Source organism: Mustela lutreola, chromosome 7, assembly GCF_030435805.1.
Source record: "Mustela lutreola isolate mMusLut2 chromosome 7, mMusLut2.pri, whole genome shotgun sequence".
NCBI lineage: Eukaryota > Metazoa > Chordata > Mammalia > Carnivora > Mustelidae > Mustela > Mustela lutreola.
In genome coordinates this window covers 111,147,616-111,169,389 of record NC_081296.1, presented here as the reverse complement: position 1 = coordinate 111,169,389, position 21,774 = coordinate 111,147,616, and the positions used below count along the sequence as shown (strand labels likewise).

Genomic DNA, 21,774 nt, shown 5'->3' with positions numbered 1-21,774 from the left:
AAGTAATTTTTAAATTCTAGTGTTGGTTATTCATTTTATGTGTCTAGTGAGACATCTTTTTTTTTTTTTTTCTTAAGAAAAATGACACCAGCTACGTACCCACTGAATAACTCAGGGTATGGGAATTATAAAATCTGTTAGATAGTCCTAATAAAAAGGCAAAGCTAAGAAGTTAACTATCCTATGTATTTATGGGGTTCCTGCTCTTAAAATACTTAATATCACTGAATCTAATTCTTGGAATGCCTGTCTAGCATTCTTCAGATGGGTTGTAAAATGTTAGTCAAATAATATTTCTAAGGATATGTTAAGACTGAAAATTCCTATTTCTTTTTTTTTTTTTTAAGATTTTATTTATTTATTTGACAGCGATCACAAGTAGGCAGACAGGCAGGCAGAGAGAGAGAGAGAGAGAATGGAGGAAGCAGGCTCCCTGCAGAGCAGAGAGCCTGATGCAGGGCTTGATCCCAGGACCCTGAGATCATAACCTGAGCTGAAGGCAGAGGCTTAACCCACTGAGCCACCCAGGTTCCCTGAAAATTCCAATTTCTAACACTGTTCTTCTAGGATAAGGGACAATTAATATAGTCTCTGTCTTGTAAGAAGCTAGAGTAAGGTGTTAAATTCTACACTAATCCTGAGGAAACTTACAAAAATCTTTTTCTTTCCCTATTATTCCCAATAGCTCTTAAATTGACAGAAGGGTGAAGACCTAAAGAAAAAGGAAAAAAGAATCACAGCATTAAATTAGGGCGATATGATATTCTCTACTAAAGGAACCAGGCTCCTTGGGGACATGGGCTGATTATAGGGCTGAGGGAGCAAATATTCAAGATGAACCGAGGGTATCCTGTAATGTTAGAGAGTAAGGAAGTGCTCAAAATACAAGCAGGAAATGAGGCATAATTAAGGAAAACAGGAGCCAACCTAGAAGAGCTACCAATGGACACACCTGGAAAAATTTAGGCAACAAAATAAATAAGACGGTATTAGATTATAATCCAAAGTATAAAATAAATACACAGTTCAACAAATACAAGTAAAAAAGGGAGAGGGGACTATTTCCAGTTGATTTATATAGACACTTACCACCCGTCTTCATTCTTCACCCCTTGCGTGTGGGCTAAGCTTAGTGACTTGCTTCTGGAGAGGAGACTGTGGGAAGGAGAAATAATAGCTTTACATGGATAAATGTGGCAAATGCTATCTGGGCTAACTCATCATGGTTAACATCATCAGTGATGTCACACTGATAGCATGTATCCCAGATACGCTGTGACAAAAATGACACTCACGTCCCTGGTCTTCCTCCCAGTCCTCTTGGCATCTGATTGCTTTTATTCTGAGGACTCCATTTGCCTCTTGAATGTGTGGGATCCCCACTCTGTTGGACTCCCAAGTTTTTCAAAATTGACAACCTCACCAATTTTGGGGGGTCTCTTTCAGTAGTTACATGAAAAAGGACACTAAAAAACAAATTTTGGGGAACTTGAATCTCTGAAAATGTCTCTTTAAGAGATATTTATTTATTTATTTATTTATTTGAAAGAGAAAGCACAAGTGGGGGCGAGGGGCAGAGGGAAAGGAGGCAGCATAGCTCCCTGCTAAGCAGGGAGACAGACTTGGGGCTTGATCTCAGGACCCTGGGATCACGACCCGAGCAGAAGGCAGACACTTAACTGACTGAGCCATCCAGGTGCCCCTCATTTAAGTGATATTTTGGCTGAGCCTAGAATGACAGAATGGAAATTATATTTCCTGAGAATTTTGTAGGAAATACACCATTTTCTTCCTATTTGCAGTCTCTAGAGAAGTCTGTTTCTCAATCTTGTTTGTTTATATTTAATCTGTTTCCTTTCATTGGAAACACTGTGAATCTTCTAATTATCCTCCGAGTTCTGAAATCTGATATTTAGGAGCCTATTATAAGTCTACTTTTTATTACCTTACTGGATGTTTTCAATGTGGAAATCATATTCTTCATTTAATTTGGGGAAATTTTTATGAATGTTTTTGTTGGTGATTTCTACCTTATAATCTCTTGTATTTCTCTTAAGTCTACTCTTGTATTTTCTATTTGTATTTTAATCTGAGTTCTGGGAGAGTTTCTCAGTTTTTCTTCTAATCCATTTATTTGAACTTATCATTTCTTTTATCAAACTTTTAATTTCCAATAAATTTTTCTTTTACATTTTTCTGAATATTCCTTTATAATGGAAACTTCTATTTCATGGATGCAATATCATCTTTTATTTCTCTGAAAAAAATTTGTTTTCTCTGAAAATTTTAATGATAGCTTTTTTAAAAAGTTCTCATGTTCCTCTGTAGTCTTTGTTTTCCTCTAAGTTGCAGCTTATTTTTTTCTTTTGGTTCATTTTGGACTTTATCTTTTATGTTAGAAATATCCCTCAGATATCTAATAATCTGTAGCTGCTTGATAATAATGAAGAATGGATTACTTAAAAGCTCAGTGAAAGTTCTCCGGTTAGCCTGGGAGGCTTGACGATTATGGGTCTTGCTGCAGAGTCATCAGTCTGTTCTGTTTATGAGAACTCCCAGCTCATATCAGTATTTCTAGGTCATTTTTCTTGGTGGGGTCAGATTTCCAAAAAAGAACCTTTATTACTCCTCCCTGGGTTTATAAAGCTGTCTGCTTTCTGGAAGCCAGGTTGGGAGGCGTGCGGGCAGTAGTTTCAACATTTAGTAGGGATACATTTTCGATACAGGGTCAATATTAGTAACTTCTCCTAGGTTCCCCTCCCCCCAAGTCCAGAGGCCCTCTTTCTCCTAGCTCTGTAAGGGAATAAGGTACTGGTTTTCTCCCAGGTAGAAGAAGGGATGGTGTCTAGTTAAATCCATCTACCACTCTTCTCATTTACAGTTCATCTTCATATACATCTTCTTAAGTCTCTGAGGCTGTCAATCCCTAAGGATTTAGAAATTCAACGTGCAAAGCATGCTGGGCTTTTGTTTTTGATTTTTCTTTCCCATAATTGCCTTAAGACTCAACTTTCTCTTTGTCGGCTTTCCACCTTCCAACATTCTGTTGCTATCATCTCCTTTCCTACTGTCTTTGAGACTTTATAGCTATTTAAAAAAAAATAAAAACTTTTCAAAAACATCTTAATATTATACTTCCTGTGAGTTTTGGTAAGGGTGTCAGAGGAAATGCGTATGCTTAACCTGCCATCTCCAGATGAAGTCCTACATGTGTTTACTGACCATCTACCTGAAACATGCTATACAACTTTAGCCTGTTGTGGCCTTGTGGAAATGAGCAGTCTAGGTTGCCCAGGGAAACCAGAAATCTGTATTGAGTATGAAATATTGAAATAAGATATTATAAATTAAATACTACAATATTAGTATGAAATAGCCCAATATAAAGTTTTTAAATATTAGCAAGTAGTTAAAAAATTTTAAACACTGTACAAAGAAAACATTTGTGAACCAAATTGAATTGTTGATTTCCAACCTATGCCACAGTTCCATTTATCCTGGGTTCATGTTTCAAGCTTATATATACAGGGTAGGTCATTCTTAATTTTCATGGCAACTGTTGCCCTAAATTTTGATGTTAATTTCTGGGGAACAGTAAGCTAGTTAATGTGCAAAAAAAGGAGATTTGGATATACTAAAAAGGGAGCCTAGAAATTCTGTATATTCTTTGCCATGGAGCAATCTATTTCCTCAGATAGATTTGACCCAACTCCTCAAAATCAACCTGATTTTCCAAGGTCCTTCTAATCAAAATGGATTCTGTAATACTATCTAGCTGCATAAAGGAGGAAGTCCTCTATCTATTGAAAGGAAAATTTGGACAAGATACACTGTTAGGTGAAAAAAGCAAGTTGGAGAACAGTATGTCTAATTCATTTTCTGTGGTAAAATGGAGAAAATACAGTTTTTTTTTAAGATTTTGTTTTTTATTTATTTGACAGAGATCACAAGTAGAGAGAGGCAGGCAGAGAGGGAGGGGGAAGCAGGCCCCCTGCTGAGCAGAGAGCCCGATGTGGGGCTCGATCCCAGGACCCTGAGATCATGACCTGAGCTGAAAGCAGAGGCTTTAACCCACTGAGCCACCCAGGCGCCCAATACCAATGTATTTTTATAGTTGCTTGTATATACAACTATAAAATTAAAAAATCTTAAAAATTAAGAATGACTATTATTAACCTATGGGATGGGAATGAGCAGATGAGACAAGGTGGAGAGGAGGCTTTTGCTTTATGCCATTTTCTTCAGGTATGATATCACCTTTTGGAAAAATCAAAATTTTTAAAGATCTTACTTGTTTGAGAGAGAGAGAGAGCACAAGCAAGGTGAGGAGCAGAGGGAGAAACAGACTTCCCGCTGAGCAGGGAGTGTGACGTGGGGTACAATCCCAGAACGCTAAGACCATGATTTAGCCGAAGGTAGATGCTTAACCAACTGAGCCACCTAGGTGCCCTGAAAGGTTAAATTTAACATATACACTACCTTAATGACAAATGCATATCCATCTAACTTAAATTTGAAAAGGGTGTTTTGTTGGCTTATGTACTAAAATTAGTTTCTTTCTTTCTTTCTTTCTTTCTTTGTACTGGAATTTCTGTCAACTCTCAACTCCTGGGTGTTGGCTGCTCTCTCTCTCTCGCAGCAGATGAGTGCCTCAAATGTACAGTAAAAATGGCCACAGATGCATGAGTCTTAGGCTTATATTACTCTGATACCTTCCGAGGAAGAGAAAACATCTTTCCTTCTCTGGCAGTAAAGGCCTAAGAATTCTGGGCCATCCTTTTTGATCCCTGAACCAATCACTGTGGTCAGGAGTTAACATACTGTACCCTGATTGGCCATGCCTGGGTCACATGGGGTTGCCTTCACTTGGACCACACAGAAAAGGGAGATGTGTAATGAACCATTATCTTCTGTAGAGCCAATTGTGCTTCAATCCAGAACAAACCTAAAGGCTCAGGACTTTATATCTAGACTTGCTACAGAATCCAGGGAGCCATGATGCTAGGAACATGGAAAATGACCATTAACTATCCAAAAATACGCTCTCCATTTATGTGGGCTGCCAAGTTGAAACTGGAATATGACATCTTTCTCTAAGACCCTACCTGATTGCAGTTATTGTTGCAAACTGGGAAACACAATTAAGTCCCTTCCCCTCACAGACTGTTTATTCCCTCCTGGTATAGTTTTTGAGTCTAAACTTGAATGGTGAGACAAAGGAAAATTTCTGATAAAAGCAATATAAGAAGCTCTGGTTTCAGAAATGCTGAGTTGATCTTCACAAAACTGCCACCTTTTTAGAAAATAAAAAACTCAGCTAAGCTTATGAAAAAGTCTTCTAACATAGGGGCGCTTGGGTGGTGCAGTTGGCTAAGCATCTGACTCTTGATTTCAGCTCAGGTCATGATCTCAGGGTCCTGGGATCAAGCCCTGCTCTGGGCTCTGTGTTGAGGAGGGAATCCACTTGGGACTATCTCTCCCTCTCCCGCTGCCGCTCCTCCTCAAGTAAATAATAAATCTTTTTTAGAAAAGTCATCTAATCTGATACCTGGAGATAAAAGAATAGGTGTGCAGTTAGCAAGTTACCTAATGCGTGCATCTCGCAGCTTTCCAGAGCCTTGGGAGAACACGTCTGCTTCAGGAGAGAATGCAGTTCTACTCAAAACTGGCCACACCCCTCATGCATTGTGAAAGGAAACAGGGTGAGCTAAACCACTTGAATCCCTGAAATATTAGCTCCCTCAACTATAAAAATGGAAATGATGAGTCTGTTTTGTAAAACTGTGGAGAGTTATATAGTGTCCTATTGCTGTTTCAACAGATTACCCCAGATTTAGTGGCTTAAAACAACACAGACTCACCATTTACAGTTCTGGGAGTTAGAGGTCCTAAATGGCTTGTCAGGACCACATTCTTGCCAGAGTCTCTAGAGGGATAATCCATTTTCTTGTCTTTTCCAGCCTGTGAGGCTGCCCACATTCCTTGGCTCATGGCCACATCACTTCAACTTTTGCTTTTGGGGTCATATTTTCCTTTATGACTCTGACCCTCTTTCCTTGCTCATAGTGATCCTGGTGATTACCTTGGCCCACCTGTGTCCATTAGGACACAGGCTTGTTCGGAGACCATTGTTCTGCAGTACCACAGGAGTAGAAAACAAAATAATCTCTGTGAAGATTTTCAGTGTTGTGCTTGCCACATAAGAGTTAACTGACCAAATTCCAATTTGCAGAATTTAAGTTTTGACAATTCATATGTTTGACTATGCATCTAGTCCGCCATTTAATTCTTGCATATTCAATATCTAGTGGGGGTGGGACACATAATTCTATGTTCTCATGGATGTCAGCCTCACTTGTTTATATATATGAGCTCTGTGTACTGACCTCAGAAGATACCTTCAGTTCAGAAGTGAGGGACAGTCCTTGAATGGAACCATTTTAAACAGCAAAATCGTTAATAAGCAATTTCTCCATAGTGACCCTTTAATGAAAGCCAAACAGAACACATAGGTTGTGGAGAATTTTCAGAGAATACTCCATGTCCTAAAAGACGCTCCAGCTTATAAAAGATAGTTAAAGGGTTATTTTTATCAAAATATGTTGTAAGAGGTCAAGGTTAGGCAATAGAGATGTTTGTGCCTCAGCGGATCTCCTCATTTGTATTATCAACAGGTTCCTAGGGTGTCCCCATATTCCTCCTCTGGGGAGGGTCCTGCGGACTTTGAGCTGTACTCAGTACACCCCAGTGTCCTGAATCAGGGTGGTGGATGCTAAATTGTGGTGTTTCTCTCATGGCCCATTATACTCTAAGGTCCTCATTGGCAAATAAGACTCCCCATGACTTTGAAGATATGCAGAATCCCAGAAAGATTCGTGAGGCTTTGTTAATATGTCTAAAGAAAGGTAAAGAAAGACAAAAGACTTCATTAATTTTATTGAAAAAAAGAAATATCCATGATACCTAGAGGGGTCATTTTTTTGCAGTAATGAAGTTTGTATTTGGTATGATGGGCCATCCCTAGTACGTGTTCCCTCTGGTTAATAATAGTCTTTGTTTGGTAGGCACTCTCCTAGGAGGGAAGGCTAATGTAATACTCACTGAGTTTTCTGCTGCTGGCTGGGAATTATCAATAGGTCATAAATAAACTACCACCACATAGGAAAGACAATAAGATTATATATACTCCTACTACCTCCAATTACAGTAAGAGGAACAATTATAAGGTTGTACTCCTACAGCCACCCTAGGGAGAAAATGAAAGCAAAATGTTCCATTAGCTTAATGAAGAGAGCACAGCAGAGCTACAGTCAAATTTTCTCACTATTAGCACCTATGGTGTGCCCCAGCGCACAAGGGAAGCTCGGTACAGGGTAACAATTAAATTTTCTGACAATTAGCCCCTACCATGTATGTTCCCTGAACCCAAAGGAGACATTTCAAAGAATTACATTTACGTTTTTCTCTCACCTCTTGACTATGAAATTTTAGTGAGTCATTTATTTGCTTGTGGAAATGGAGTAGGGACTGAAAGTTTATCTTATGGCTGATGATCAAGTACCATTGGCAGGCTTGCTGGAAAGTACACATAAACTGAGTGGTACATCTTGTTAAAGGGAAGTCTCTGAAAGACGAAAGTGGAGAAATGGTCACACTGACCTAATTAGGGAACAGATGGACTGAATCAGTAAGTTCAGGGTTTAGAGTAACTTCACTCTTACCTGTCTTAGGAAGGAGACCAGTTGGTAGGGGTGGTGCTGGAAAGGCATGTGAGGTCTCTTTATTCCAACTGCCAAAGAATCAGGTTTGCTTCCTGGGAGGCACTGTATAGAGGAGGGCACTCCTGAGACTGGCTGCCTCGTGCCCAGATTCTGGCCCATCACCCCACCTTGTCGAACTCCCAATTCCCCTCCTCTATGAAACGGAGGTACCAAACTTCCAGGGGTCATTGGGAGGATTGAGGGAGAAAATGCCCAAGGATTATAATCAACAGTAAGTGCCTAACAAATGCTAGTTGCTACAATCTCCGTTCGGAATCAGCCTAGAGCATTACGCATTTGTATGGCATAAGTAAATATTTGTGTGTAATGAATCCTTAAAATTTCCATCTGGAGGACCAAGATTTAAACTTCACTTGAGTGGTAGAGGGTGAACAGCTGACTTTGTTTCTTTTCAATTTAAGAAGTAAGAGATGTTTTTGCAATTTGGGGAGGCAACTGTCTGAACTGTTCTACAAATCTGTCCATAAATATATGGACAGATAGGGACATATAACAAGTACCCCACCGCCCCTGTTAGTCAGAGCATACGAGGCTTTTGCTTGGTCCAACTTCTCCTCCATCCCATGAACTGGAATACTGACCTTGATCACACTAATCCACAACTGGTCTTGCTTCGTGGACTGGGTGCCCCCAGTCCAGCAGGCCCCACCTGTACAAAGAAGTCTCTGGGCAGGACAAAGCACTTCTTAAGTGAAGGCCAACTCCTCTTCCTTGAAGCTGGCTTTGACCAAAGGTCAACTCCAGTGTAAGCCTTTCCCCATTTTATACCCCAGGACTGCCAGGACACCTGTTGGCCTCAGTAATTCTGAATTAGAATGAGTTCAACACAGAAGCCTCTCTTACCACACTTTCCTGGAGTTCACGCCTTCAGGAATCAGGTAACTTCTCAGTTTAAATCCTATAATTACTGATAGAAAGCTGAAAAGGAAAATGTCAAGTCAAATAGCAGACTCTATCTTACTGAGAAACAGCATTCCCTGGGATAGGGTGTTTGAAGCATTATTATCCTTAGTATTTGTGGATTTTGCTGGTGTTTTGGAAGGTAGTTTGCAACTGCAGTTAGAATTTAGGTGTTTTATGATATTGCCACCGTTGTTTAATTTTTTCAAGGGAGGTTTTTATTATTTATTTATTTAGAGAACATGGGAGGAGGGGCAGAGGGAGAGGGAGAGAAAAACTTAAACAGGCTCCATGCTCAGTGTGGAGCCCAACCTAGAGCTCTCGATCTTACGATCCTGAGATCATGACCTGAGCCAAAATCGAGTGGGACACTTAACTGACTGAGCCACCCAGACACCTCACCACAGTTGTTTTAAAATCATTTAGTTTGTATGAAGATACTGTATTTTAAAAGTAAAAGTCCTTCACCTGTCCTTGTGACACTTGCTGTTTTGTGATAAGCAAGGTCACTTCCTGAATGGTGAAGAAGTTGTTTTCATAGCACTTGCTGCTCTCTTCTGATCACCAGAAAGTTCACTCTTGCCCCCCACCACACCTGCCTTTGGTTTCTATGACAATTGTACATTATTATGTTGTAAAAATTGCACCCCATTTCCATCCCCCAGAACTCTTCATTCTTCTTCTTCTTCTTTTTTTATCTAAAGAATTTATCACTACTGACATACTACATATTTTACTTACTGTTGTGATTTTGTTAACATTTAGAGCTCCAGGATATGGGATGGTAGGCCACAGTTCAACAAAAACCATAAGGCAAAGTGAAAGGGAAAAAAGGGGGGGTGGGAGGTTGGGGAACCAGGTGGTGGGTATTATAGAGGGCACAGATTGCATGGAGCACTGGGTGTGGTGAAAAAATAATGAATACTGTTATGCTGAAAATAAATACATTTAATTTAAAAAAAAGAAAGAAAGGGAAAAAAGAGAATAAGAGAGAGAGAGAAACCCGATCAGGAAGCTTCCATAAGAGAAAGATTTTTATAACTCCACAACTTGCTTTCCTAACCTCGAGTCCTGTGATCATTGTCACTGCCATCACATTTTCCTATTACAAACAACTTGTCTCTTCTCTTTTCCCAAAATTATGTGACTAGAAATGATAAAATTTGGTTCATGTAAAATTTGTTTTATATGTACAATAGAAATACAGAGGGTGATAGGGACCTTAGAAATCATCCAGTCACCTTGCCTTCTTCCCACGTTTTTGGGATAAAGAAACTGACAATAAGTGATATAGTCATGATTGTTCATGCACCAGCACTGCCTTCTGTTTTAGTTTTGGGATAGAAAAGTCTTGTGACTTTTTTTTTTTTTAAGTCTTGTGACTTTGTAAAAAGATTGGAAACCTGTCCTTATCAAGACAGAAGCTTTCATAAACTTATGATGCCCATTTGCAATCTTGAGGTAATGACATGAGATAAGTCACTGTATCAGATGGACCGTGTGAGTAAGATGAGCAGAGTGATTGACATGGTGTGATTTGAGAGGTGGTATGAAGGCCCTATAACCCAAGATACAGAACACTCTCGGTGTCAGAAATTACACCCTTGGTTTTTATGCTCAGCTTTACTCTGCAGTCCTATTTGAAAAGCAAATCCTCTGAATGGTGGAACACACAGGTTCTCAATACTTGAGTCAGGACACAGAAACTTTGAAGTGGTCCCAGAAATCTCGGATACAGTAGCACTGAGATTCTAGGATTGGGGAAAGAACAGAGTGGAAACCAGGAACGTGCTCAAAGATGAAGCAAACATGCCGAGAGTCTGCTGCCTACTTAAGGCCAGCTCTGAGTTTCTTCTCCAGTTAAATGGGTTAAATAAATTTTAAAAAAAAAGGCTTTATAGTGTTAATGGTAGGATATGATGCAGAACTAGTCATGGTGTACAATGGCCCTGGGAAGCAGTGAGACACAGTTATTTAACAACTGTTAATTTTACTAATTAACTCTTGGTCCTTCTCACTAAGTGAATACTGATGAACATGTAAAGATTGGTGCAGAACATCTCTGGGTCTTTTCTTCCTTTGATGTACCTGGCACAAAACAAAGCTTGTTTGGTAGGCTGAGATGAAATGAAAGTGTGCCGTCACGTGTTGAGGGCAGGGTGGTCACCTCCTGATGTAGGCAGTGTAGAGAAGCTGAAACACAACATAAAACTGACCAAACATTGGTCTGGTTTTTATTGTAGCGTGCCAACAATTCTAAACAATGTTAGTGGCAAAACTGTATCTTGTTGGTCTAAATTCTAAATAATTCCTGTGGTTATTGTTGAGTTGAAATAAAATACATAGAAATCACAGATTAGCACATTCTGATAACTTACCTTTAAGAAACAATGCATCCTGCATGTAAGTTAATTTGGAGAATTCCCAATTATACCTCAGCCCCCACATATGGACTTGGCTGCATCCATTCCTTTCCAAAGTAATAGCTATTGAGGACTGTTAAAGCCTGCTCTAAAGGCAATTTCTTTTTTTTTTTTTTTTAAGATTTTATTTATTTATCAGAGAGAGAGGGGGGAGAGAGCGAGCACAGGCAGACAGAATGGCAGGCAGAGGCAGAGGGAGAAGCAGGCTCCCCGCTGAGCAAGGAGCCCGATGTGGGACTCGATCCCAGGATGCCGGGATCATGACCTGAGCCGAAGGCAGCTGCTTAACCAACTGAGCCACCCAGGTGTCCCTAAAGGCAATTTCTATCTTCAAATTTCGTGGTACTACATAATACCGTGTTTAAACAGTATGCTTGAAATTTATAATTTATCACAGTGATTTTAAAGATTAAGAAACAACTTGAGTCACTTCAATCCAGTCATTATGGGAAGTTTTTTTTTTTTTTTTTAGGATTTTATTTATTTGTCATTTTATAGGATTTTTTTATTTTATAGGATTTTTTATTTATTTGTCAGACAGAGAGAGAGAGCGAGCACAAGCAGGGGGAGCAGCAGGCAGAGCAGGCAGAGGGAGAAGCAGGCTTCCTGCTGTGCAAGGAGCCCGATGCAGGACTTGATCCTAGGACCCTGGGATCCTGACCTGAGCCGAAGGCAGCCACTTAACCGACTGAGCCCCCCACGTGTCCCTGGGAAGTTTTTAATTACAACAGTGAGACAACATGCTAAATGTGAAATATGAACTTTTTGCCCGAAAAGTGTAAATCTTTTTTCAAACATTGAATCTCTTACTAAATTTGAATTGTATTTCTTTTCTATTGAATTTTATTTGAATTGTATTTCTTTTGTTGTATTGAATTCTTTTGTATTGTATTGAATTATATTGTATTTTATTTGAATTGTATTGAATTTTATTTGAATTGTATTTCTTTTTTATCGTTAATCATTTTTTTTTTTCAAGTGAAAAATAACTCAAGGAGGGTGCCTGGGTGGCTCAGTGGGTTAAAGCCTCTGCCTTTGGCTCAGGTCATGATGCCAGAGTCCTGGAATCAAGACCCGCATCAGGCTCTCTGTTCAACAGAGAGCCTCCTTCCCTCCCCCCGCCCCCGCCCTGTCTGCCTTTCTGCCTACTTGTGATCTCTGTCTGTCAAATAAATAAATTAAATCTTTTTTAAAAAAAGCTTTAAAAAAAGGAATAACTCAAGGAAATAGAATGCTACATAGTGGTATGACTTAGTTATCTAAATTGTACTTTTTACAGATGTTTTGATTTTATTAAAATTATATCAGTTACTATATGCTATTATGCATTAACTGTGACAGACCACTGTGTAGGTATTAATTCCCCCCTTTAAAGTGCATTAGTGTAACTTACAAGTATTCATACTTTTTATTTGTTCTGTAATAAATATTTCATTTTATTTTTTTCCCCATTGGCATGATTATTATGCCAGTAAAAAACAAATCAAAACAAAACAATAAAATACCTTCCCAAAATATCCATATACATACAGTCAATAAAAGACAATTTTCACTATCTGAATTCCTTTTCTGGATATCATTTTTATTCCTTTCATGATTATCACTGAAAATAATTTTGTCACATGGAGGTGATAGGTATTAAAAATAATCTACTCCAGGTGCCAAATACTCTAGTACGCCACTAATATCTACACTGATTCTACACTGAGATCTTCAAGTAGGATCTAGTAACAAGTTGCTGCTTTGCAATAAGGCTTTACCTTGTGGTTGATTTTTCCAGTGATTACTAAGCCAATGAGCCATGTAAGTACAATTTGAGTTCCATTTTTAACTTCATCAGAAGAAAGGAGTTCTTATTATTACAATTACTTTGTCTTTACTGGTTAAATTAACATTCAGCTATTGAGGTTGCTGTGCAACAGACGATATTATTTTACCTACTGTGTGTTCAAAGTAGTCTTGTCACAGTAACAGCATGCTAGCTTGAAAAGCCTTATAACAAATAGGTAAATACATGTCTCTTGTGAATTAAAAGGGGGTAATTATGTCAGCTTTATTGCCTTTGTGGGTGAACAGCTAAAAATAATAGAACTAAAAATGTCAGGTAATATTTAACATTAAATACAAATAATCACAAGATTGTTATAAGAATGAGAATGACTTACAAAACATAATTTTTAGTTTCTCTTGATAGAGTATTCAAATTAGAATATGAAAACACATGCATAACTACTCCTTTATTTGCCCTTCATTTTAGGCAGCCCCAGTTCTATACACTAGAGTTTCAATTGCTGCAATTTTCCTGTCAAAATAGATCTTTGCTATAAAGACCCCCAAATTATTATTTTTATTTTAAAATTTTATTTTTATGCTTTAATCAAACAAAACTCAAATAAATCCTGATATTGAAAATATTTTGGCTTCCTAGAAACATGTAAATTATCTGTATGGGATGTGCTTATTACTGAGATGCATTTAGAAACAAACATCCAAACTTGCAATAGAGCTTCAAAGTAGTCTCTTTGGTTAATTAAACACTTATTCCATTGAGTCTGTCATCATACCAAGTCTTTCTGGAAATTCCATTTTCTTTGTGAATGGCCTTCAAATCATGTGGCATATTCTTCCAAATATTTGATTTCTTAAAAATTGAGTCCCATGAATATAAGACAGTTGATTAAGCTAGATAAAGTGGGTTTTATTTAAAGAGAAGAGGCAATCATAAAGTTTATTTTTCTTCTGTAGCTTCTAAATTGGCTTTGAAGGCTTTTGCAAAGAGAAGTCCCCTCATTATTTTTCTGGCTATGATGGATTCACTAGAACCATCTCTAGAGGAGACTAATTTGAAAGACGATATGCATTTGAATACATAAGCTGGTAGAGTTAGTGAAGTGAGTCTCATTTTAAAAAAATAGTCAAACAGATTCTAATGGCTTTTGATACAAAGCAATAATTGGTGGCATTAACTAAGTTCACTGCGTTTTAGCAAGAATGAACTGCTTAAAGTTAGAAGTCACTAGGGAACTGTCTGACATGACCAATTTCAGGATCATATTAAATTCTCTCCAATCTTTTTCTCTTAAATTTTGCCTAGAACACTATCAGTGGTAGACTAATGACACTATTTTGCATCTATAATTATTCTTAAACTTATTCTAAAAATTACTTGAGGAAACCAGCAATAAAGGATATGACAATAAAGATTAATTAATGAAAATCCATATAACAGGGTAGTAATATCAAATAAAAATTAGATACAAGGAGAAAATAGAGAATAGTAAAAGGAACACAATATGAAGAGGATAACCAAAAATATATTTTAAAAGCTCTAGAAAATGTTGAATAAAGGTCAACATTTCAGCTCTTAGCTTTTAGTTACCAAAGCAGAGGAAAATTATCTGTTAGAGGAATGTATATGTGTTTAAGTTCATTTATTCAGTGCATAAAAGGAGAAGCAGTGAAGCTGGTTAGCCTACCTAGATGAAAACTTTTACACTGTTGGTGGGAATGCATGTTGGTGCAGGCATTTTGGAAAACTGTGAAGATTCCTCAAAAAATTAAAAATAGAGCTACCCTATGACCTGGCAATTGTACTACTGGGTATTTACCCCAAATATACAGATGTAGTGAAAAAAAGGGGGGCCATGTGTACCCCAATGTTCATAGCAGCAATCTCCACAATAGCCAAACTGTGTAAAGAGCCAAGATGTTCTTCAACAGACGAATGGATAAAAGAAGATGTGGTCGATATACATAGTGGAATATTACTCAGCCATCAGAAAGGATGAACACCCAACTTTTGCATCAACATGGATGGAACTGGAGGAGATTATGCTGAGTGAAGTAAGTAGAGAAAGTCAATTATCATATGGTTTCACTTACTTGTGGACTGTAAGGAATAACATGGAGGATATTAGGAGAAAGAAAGGAAAAGTGAATGGGGCGGGGGTGGGGAGGAACCGGAGGGGGAGATGAACCATGAAAGACTGTGGACTTGGAGAAAAAAAGTGATCATTTTGGGGGGTGGGGACAGGTGAGCCTAGTGGTCAGTATTAAGGAGGGCACATGTTGCATGGAGCGCTGAGTGTTGTACATAAACAATGAATCTTGGAACATTGCATCAAAAACTAATGATGTATTTTATGGTGACTAACATAACACAATGCAAATTTTTAAAAAAGAATATTTAAAAAAATAAATAATTGGGATGCCTGGGTGGCTCAGTAGGTTAAGCTGCTGCCTTCAGCCCAGGTCATGATCCCAGGGTCCTGGGATGAAGTCCCACATCGGCTCCTTGCTCGGCAGGGAGCCTGCTTCTTTCTCTGCCTCTGCCTGCCTCTGTGCCTGCTTGTGCTCTCTCTCTCTCTCTGACAAATAAATAAACAAATAAAATCTTTTAAAATAAATATGTAAAAAAAGAAAACCTACATCTGACTTTGCCACTAACACAAAGTTTGAACTTCTCTGTACTGCAGTAAATATGGGAATTCAGTATGCTGTTTTCCCACATTTTGCTAGCACATGACAAAAAAAAAAAATTGGAATGGAAATAATTGGGACCTACTTCTAGTTCAGAAGTTATGAAGAAAATAGAAACAGCTGACATTATTCAAGGGTGAGTCAAAAGGAATAAATGAGCAACACCTATGTACTTTTTCTTTCTGTGTACCATGCCATTAATTCATACACAAACCTTATGAAGTTAAGACTCCTGGTTTACAAGTGAGGACTCTGAGCCCATGGCTGACTTGTGCAGAGATGGCATTTGAATTGTGTCTGCCTAGCCCAAAAGCCAGAGTATATTCTCCACAGACTACACTGCTTATTAGCCCCTCTGAGGACTTTACTGAAAAACTATCTTGAGTAGCATAATGAAAAGTTACTCCTATTTTAGATTCCCTAAGTGTCGAATTCTGATTCTCAAACCCCCCCAAAATAATTTTTCTACACTCATCTGTGTTTCCACCTTTCTGTTCACCGTATACCACCTGAACTATTATTTACTCGATACCTTTCTTTATAAATGTTCATTTTCAATTTATTTTTTAAATTTAATTTAAATTCCAGTATAGTTTATACTGTTATATATTCAATTTTAATTTATATTTAAGAAGGAAACTTTATAGGACTACTAAAAACGTAAAACCAGTGCATTTGCTAGAAACAAACGTAGAGAGAGATACCCATTAGTAGCTGTGGGTTCATGCAGCCCCTAGGAAGCTCTCAGGCGCCACCAACTGGGCATCCCCAGGGAACCCTCTGATGCAGGTCTGGGAAGTTAGGAAGGTCCTCCCTTCCTTGGGTGTAGAGGAATGGTCTTCAGCGGGAGTTACTGAGGGTCTCAGAGGCCTCGATATTATCCTACCATTCATTTTTCCACTTTCAGACATCAGAGAGGCTTGGCATTATGGTCGAGACTCAGATCTGGGGAGAAGAAGAAATATGCCCACCTTCTATCAGAACTCTGCAGCTTAGGGTATTTTATTCAATCAAGCTAATTTGGGCAAAAGGGTCAGTAAAACAAAAGTAAACAAAATGTCCCTATTCTGTGGGGAAAGAGCAAATTATTTTCAACCCTTTTTAGCATTCTAAGATTTAAGTATCCTTGTTCGGTAACTTTGGATTTTCAGGAAGCTAAATTTGACAATTCAAGAAGTGTTTTATTATATCAATAAATCAAGCAGTTTGACATTAAAAGCTATGTTACCAACTGAATAAATATTTTCCTATTTAGAGGAAAAAGTATTTCAAGAAAACTCCAGGGATAACAGCTAATACTTAAAACATTTCTATATCTTTTAGACTATAAATTCTGGGAAAGCAAGCAATCTTTAAATTTTTTCCTATACCTAGTACAGTATGTCACATAAATGTATGTTTCACAATATTCTGGATACATTCATTTCCTTACCAGACATCAGACTCAGGTTTAATCAGTGGCTCATCTTATGAAGAAATGACTTTCACATGTAACAATTAGTTATGAATGGCATAGACTACATCTTGGATGACATACAGAAAAACCTTCTAGAATCAAGCTCTATTAAAGGTTTGTGGGCTATTATTGTTATTTGTTCGATGTTTCTATTGGCGGATTTTATTTTAATTTAGTCTCACTTTTGACAGATGACTGTTTTTTCAAACCTTATAGTACGAATTTTGAGGGAATGTCCTCCTATGAATAATGACGAATTGTTAAACTTTAGTAAAGTTTATTAACTCTTACACCTATGTAAGTGATGAATCACTTAATTCACTCCAGAAGCCAATATTGCACTGTATATTAGCTGAAATTTAAATAAAACAATAAAATAAAAAACCACACCCACTCAATTCTACAGCCGGTTTATTAATTCCAAGGGCCTGGTCAAGCAGTGGAGTAGGCATCCCTACAAGATAAGATACAGCTGAACATATAAAACCCAAGCCCAAAAGGGACACTTAACTGATCAATCAGTAGAACATGTGGCTCTTTTTTTTTTTTTTTTTTTTAAATGTAAGCCCTAGGGTTTATTAAACTGTGCCTTAGTACAGGTGGTGGGGCTTGCCCATGGTGCTCTTGAGGTATAAAGCTCAGACTTTCTGCCAGTTCTTCTTGAGCAATGACACCAGGAAACTGATAGCTAAGTGGATGTTGTACACAAGCTCATCACCTGTCATCTTTATGTGGAAAACAGCCACTCCAAGATGCATCACCTTCTTCATCTTGAATTTGTTGGTGGACTTCACTTCAACTACTTTGGCCACCATGTTCTCATTGTGGGTCAGCAAGGAAGGCAACCTGCCAGCCTTATTCAGGCTTGGGCCCAGAATTCGTGGGCTCTGCTTGATCAGAGATTCTGAAGCCAAAAATGTATCCTACTTCTTGGCCAGGTTCTTGACTAATTTTTTATTCTTGTTGAGTTTCTTTAGTGCTTCATGTCCACATGAGGGACCTGTGAGGGATCTCCACTGCCTTGGCCTCATCAAAGTGCCACTGGTCCCTCAAAACACATATGAAGAACTTGGGGCAGGGAGTGGACTTAAGACTGATGGCAGCCAGGAAACATTTGTCCTTCTGAGGGTTATAGTTCTTCAGGCTGATCTGCAGTTCCACCGTCTCCAAAAACTTCCAGCACTTGCACTGGTTCCCATGTAGGACTTCCTGTACCACCTCATACAGGGTCACAGGAGACTTTGCTGCTCATGGTTCCTCATGTCAAAGGAACCACAAAACAGCAGAACATGTGACTCTTGATCTTGAGGTTGTGAGCTCCAACCCCATGTTGAGTATAGAACTTACTTAAAAAAACAAGAATAAAACCAAAAGACCCCACCAAGGTCAAATGGACAACTCATATAATTTTGATAATCTGAAGCTATAACTGTCTCATTATAGGCAGAGACAGTTACATGAAAAGGCCATTCTTAACTTATGATATAGAAGGGAAAAAACATTGAATACCTACGTGGAGAACTTGGTATCATTTAAAGCAATAATCCTTGAAGCTAGGAGGAAAGGGAGGATCACAGAAGTTAAGTAATTTATCCAGGACCACCCAACTTGTAAGTGGCAGGTTTTGAAATCAGCTGTGTATGACTTCAAAGATTGTAGATTTCCTCTACACCACTCTGCCTTTGTGGTTAATGGATATGTTCAAAATAATCATTTGGAATTCTTGGATACTGGTGACACTATTACATCAGTATATGGGAATCACTGAAAGCTCTGGCTTTATGGGATGAGAGGAGTCACAGCATATCAGGTCATATTATATTGAACAAAATCAGGATCAACTCTGGTGAATAGTGGGGAACTCACAAAGCCATTGTAGAATGAGTTCCAGAAAGGATTTCTGAGAAGGGAGCACCAAGGGCTTTAAGGTTCACTGAAGCATAACTGCAAAGAATGTGTCCTATGATGGGCAGCAACCGCAGGCCTCAGCTGTTGCTGGTCTAACAGGCTGAGCCAAAGCTCTGCACAGTATGTCTGAAGAAGTGTCACAAATGGTGACAATTTCTCTGAATAGTGCTATAGATGGCAATCACAGGGCAGAAATCACCTGTGCTGAATGTGGACCGAACCACTGTTTGAACAATGAACTTCTTATACACACATGCAAAACCATGATCACTCAAACACCATTGATTTGTTTTAGGTGGAAAGACAATCTGCTTTATTATGTATTTAACATTTAACTACTCCACTGAATCAAGACTAAGCTTCTTTTGTGTTTCTCGGTGGCACTGGGAATACAAAGATGGGAAGATAAATGTCATTGTCCTCAAGAAGTTCAAAATATTGGCATGGGAGGTGGAGGAAAGATTTGTAAACTAATAGGTGAGACCAGTGCTCTGGAGCTTATATTTCTCTTTTACTTACTTATACACATGTATATATGTGCATGTATACATATTCAAATGAAACAAGGCTTAGAATATATTCCGAAGGTAGAAGTTCTACTGTAGGTGAACTAGAGAAAACATTAGCTTATCAAATATAACATATTTTACTCTACCAAGTTATGTAAGTTCTTCCCTTACATATTTTCTTTATAATCCCCTTTATACACCATTCTGTTTTATTCATTGATCACACGAAGGCAAATCTCATACTAGCATATGTGAATAGGCATTCAAAATTATCAAAGAAAAGGAGACAGAGTGGAGGAATGTAGATTTAGTAGGCAGATGTGCTTTTGTATTTGCATCCTAGGGTGGAAGTTAAATATAGCAATAATTTCCTTAGAAATTTATATTTATCTATCTCTCCAAATCTCAAACATTGGAAACCAAAAAAATATTCCATGTATACACTTACTATCTTAGACGTTCAGGTTTCTGGAATTCTGTTTGTCAGACCTGCACAGATACGATGTTGCCTTTGGGAGGCCCTTCTGTCCTGTTTGCCTGGGGAATACCAACCATCACTTCTTTGAAGTTTCTGTATTAAAAAATGTATAGAAGTAGCCTTCCATATTACAATGCTAATACATTGTGGGAGTCATAAGGTACCATCCAAAATCAGATACTATTTTTTGTTTTTGTGTTTAGTTCTGGAGTGGCACATAAGAGTACAATACAATAGAGTTTAACATTGAGTTCTTTTTTCTTTTAAAGATATAATTTATTTATTTGACAGATGGAGATCACAAGTAGGCAGAGAGGCAGGCAGAGAGAAGAGGAGGGGAAGCTGAGCAGAGAGCCCAGTGTGAGGCTCGATCCCAGGACCCTGGGATCATGAACTAAGCTGAAGGCAGAGGATTTAACCTACTGAGCCACCCAGGGGCCCTAACATTGAGTTTTTATTGACTAAATTAAGGTTTCCCTTTCAACTACATTACACAGTAATTTTTAATGTGAAGTCACACCTTATGTTCAATTGTTTTAGGTCTTCAATATTAGATATAATGGCATGTTCTTTTAATAGAAGGAAATACATATCCTGGGCATGAAGCTACTGATATCCACATCAGTTAAAAAGTCCTCTTGCCATTATAATTAAGCTATGCACATTACTAACCACTTTTTCTGATTACTTCCTTAGCAAAAGTAGAGTTAGAGGCTTGGTATTTGCTTTATTTAAAAAAAAAAATCTTTTTTTTTAAAGATTATGGACAAAGATAGTTCTTTAGGGAAATGTTAAAGTTCATTTTAAATGTAAACTTCTATATAGTAATTCATAACTTTAAGGTAATTTTTATCAATTCTTTCTGGACTTTAAAGTAATAGATATGTAATACTCTGTAAATATATGTTATAGACATGGTAAAAATAAAATATCTGGCAAAGAGGTTCTCAACAGCCTCCAGCATGGGCTAATAATCTTTGCTAATTGTGCCAGATAAATTTTTAGGTTGAAATGTAGAAGACTGACAACCTGTCCTGGTGGTGAATCTAAGAAAACAGTTCTTCAGAAATTAGTGAGTGCATAGGAGACTGCAGAATACCGAATTGCATTCATTAACACTTATTAAGAGACCAAGTAAAATACTGTACTTTAATCCCCATTAAGTACTGTACTTTTTTTACTCCTAAAATATAAGTGATTTAAGTTGTTCATTTTAGATAGGTGAAAGCTAAAATGCTTTCTGAACTTTTAATTATTAATTATCCATTTTACCAGAACATATACTTATTAAATTTTTAAATGTCAGACTGACATATTATCATTTGCTGTCTTGACTTTTCTCAGTTTAGTTTTTATGAGGTAGTTCAGGACAACTGCAGCTCACACAAGTGCTCACACTTACCACGCTGCTTCTCCAATGCACATATATTATACATTCGCTTCAGCAACTTCACAGCTGTTTTCATTTTTTGTTCGATTGCTTTCAGCCCATTATTCCCTATGCACTGTTGTTTCTGGGAGGAAAGTTTTATTGAGCAATTTGGAAGTAATTTGAAGTAGTATAGTCAAGCAAATGAGTCTTTTTTTTTTTTTTAGGGGATACATTTTTTAGATAAAAATCTTCAAAAAAGAATATTGAAGTCTGATGCTTAAATATTTTGAAGATTAGTTAAGAAACATTTAAGTCAAATGTTATCTTTCTAAAATGTATACATAACTCATTTTTACTATCACTCATGCACCGTACTAGTCTGGAGAATAGCGTTGAAGATGCAACAAATATTCTTTGAACACTTCAATAAACACAATGCAAACATTCACTTTAATAATGTTGCCTTTG

General features: G+C 37.8%; 1 pseudogene; it reads right to left on the bottom strand.

Moving 5' to 3' along the window:
• Positions 1-17,433: 17,433 nt before the first annotated feature.
• LOC131837243 (large ribosomal subunit protein uL1-like) lies at positions 17,434-21,400 on the bottom strand (annotated as a pseudogene).
• Between the last annotated feature and the right edge of the window lie 374 nt (positions 21,401-21,774).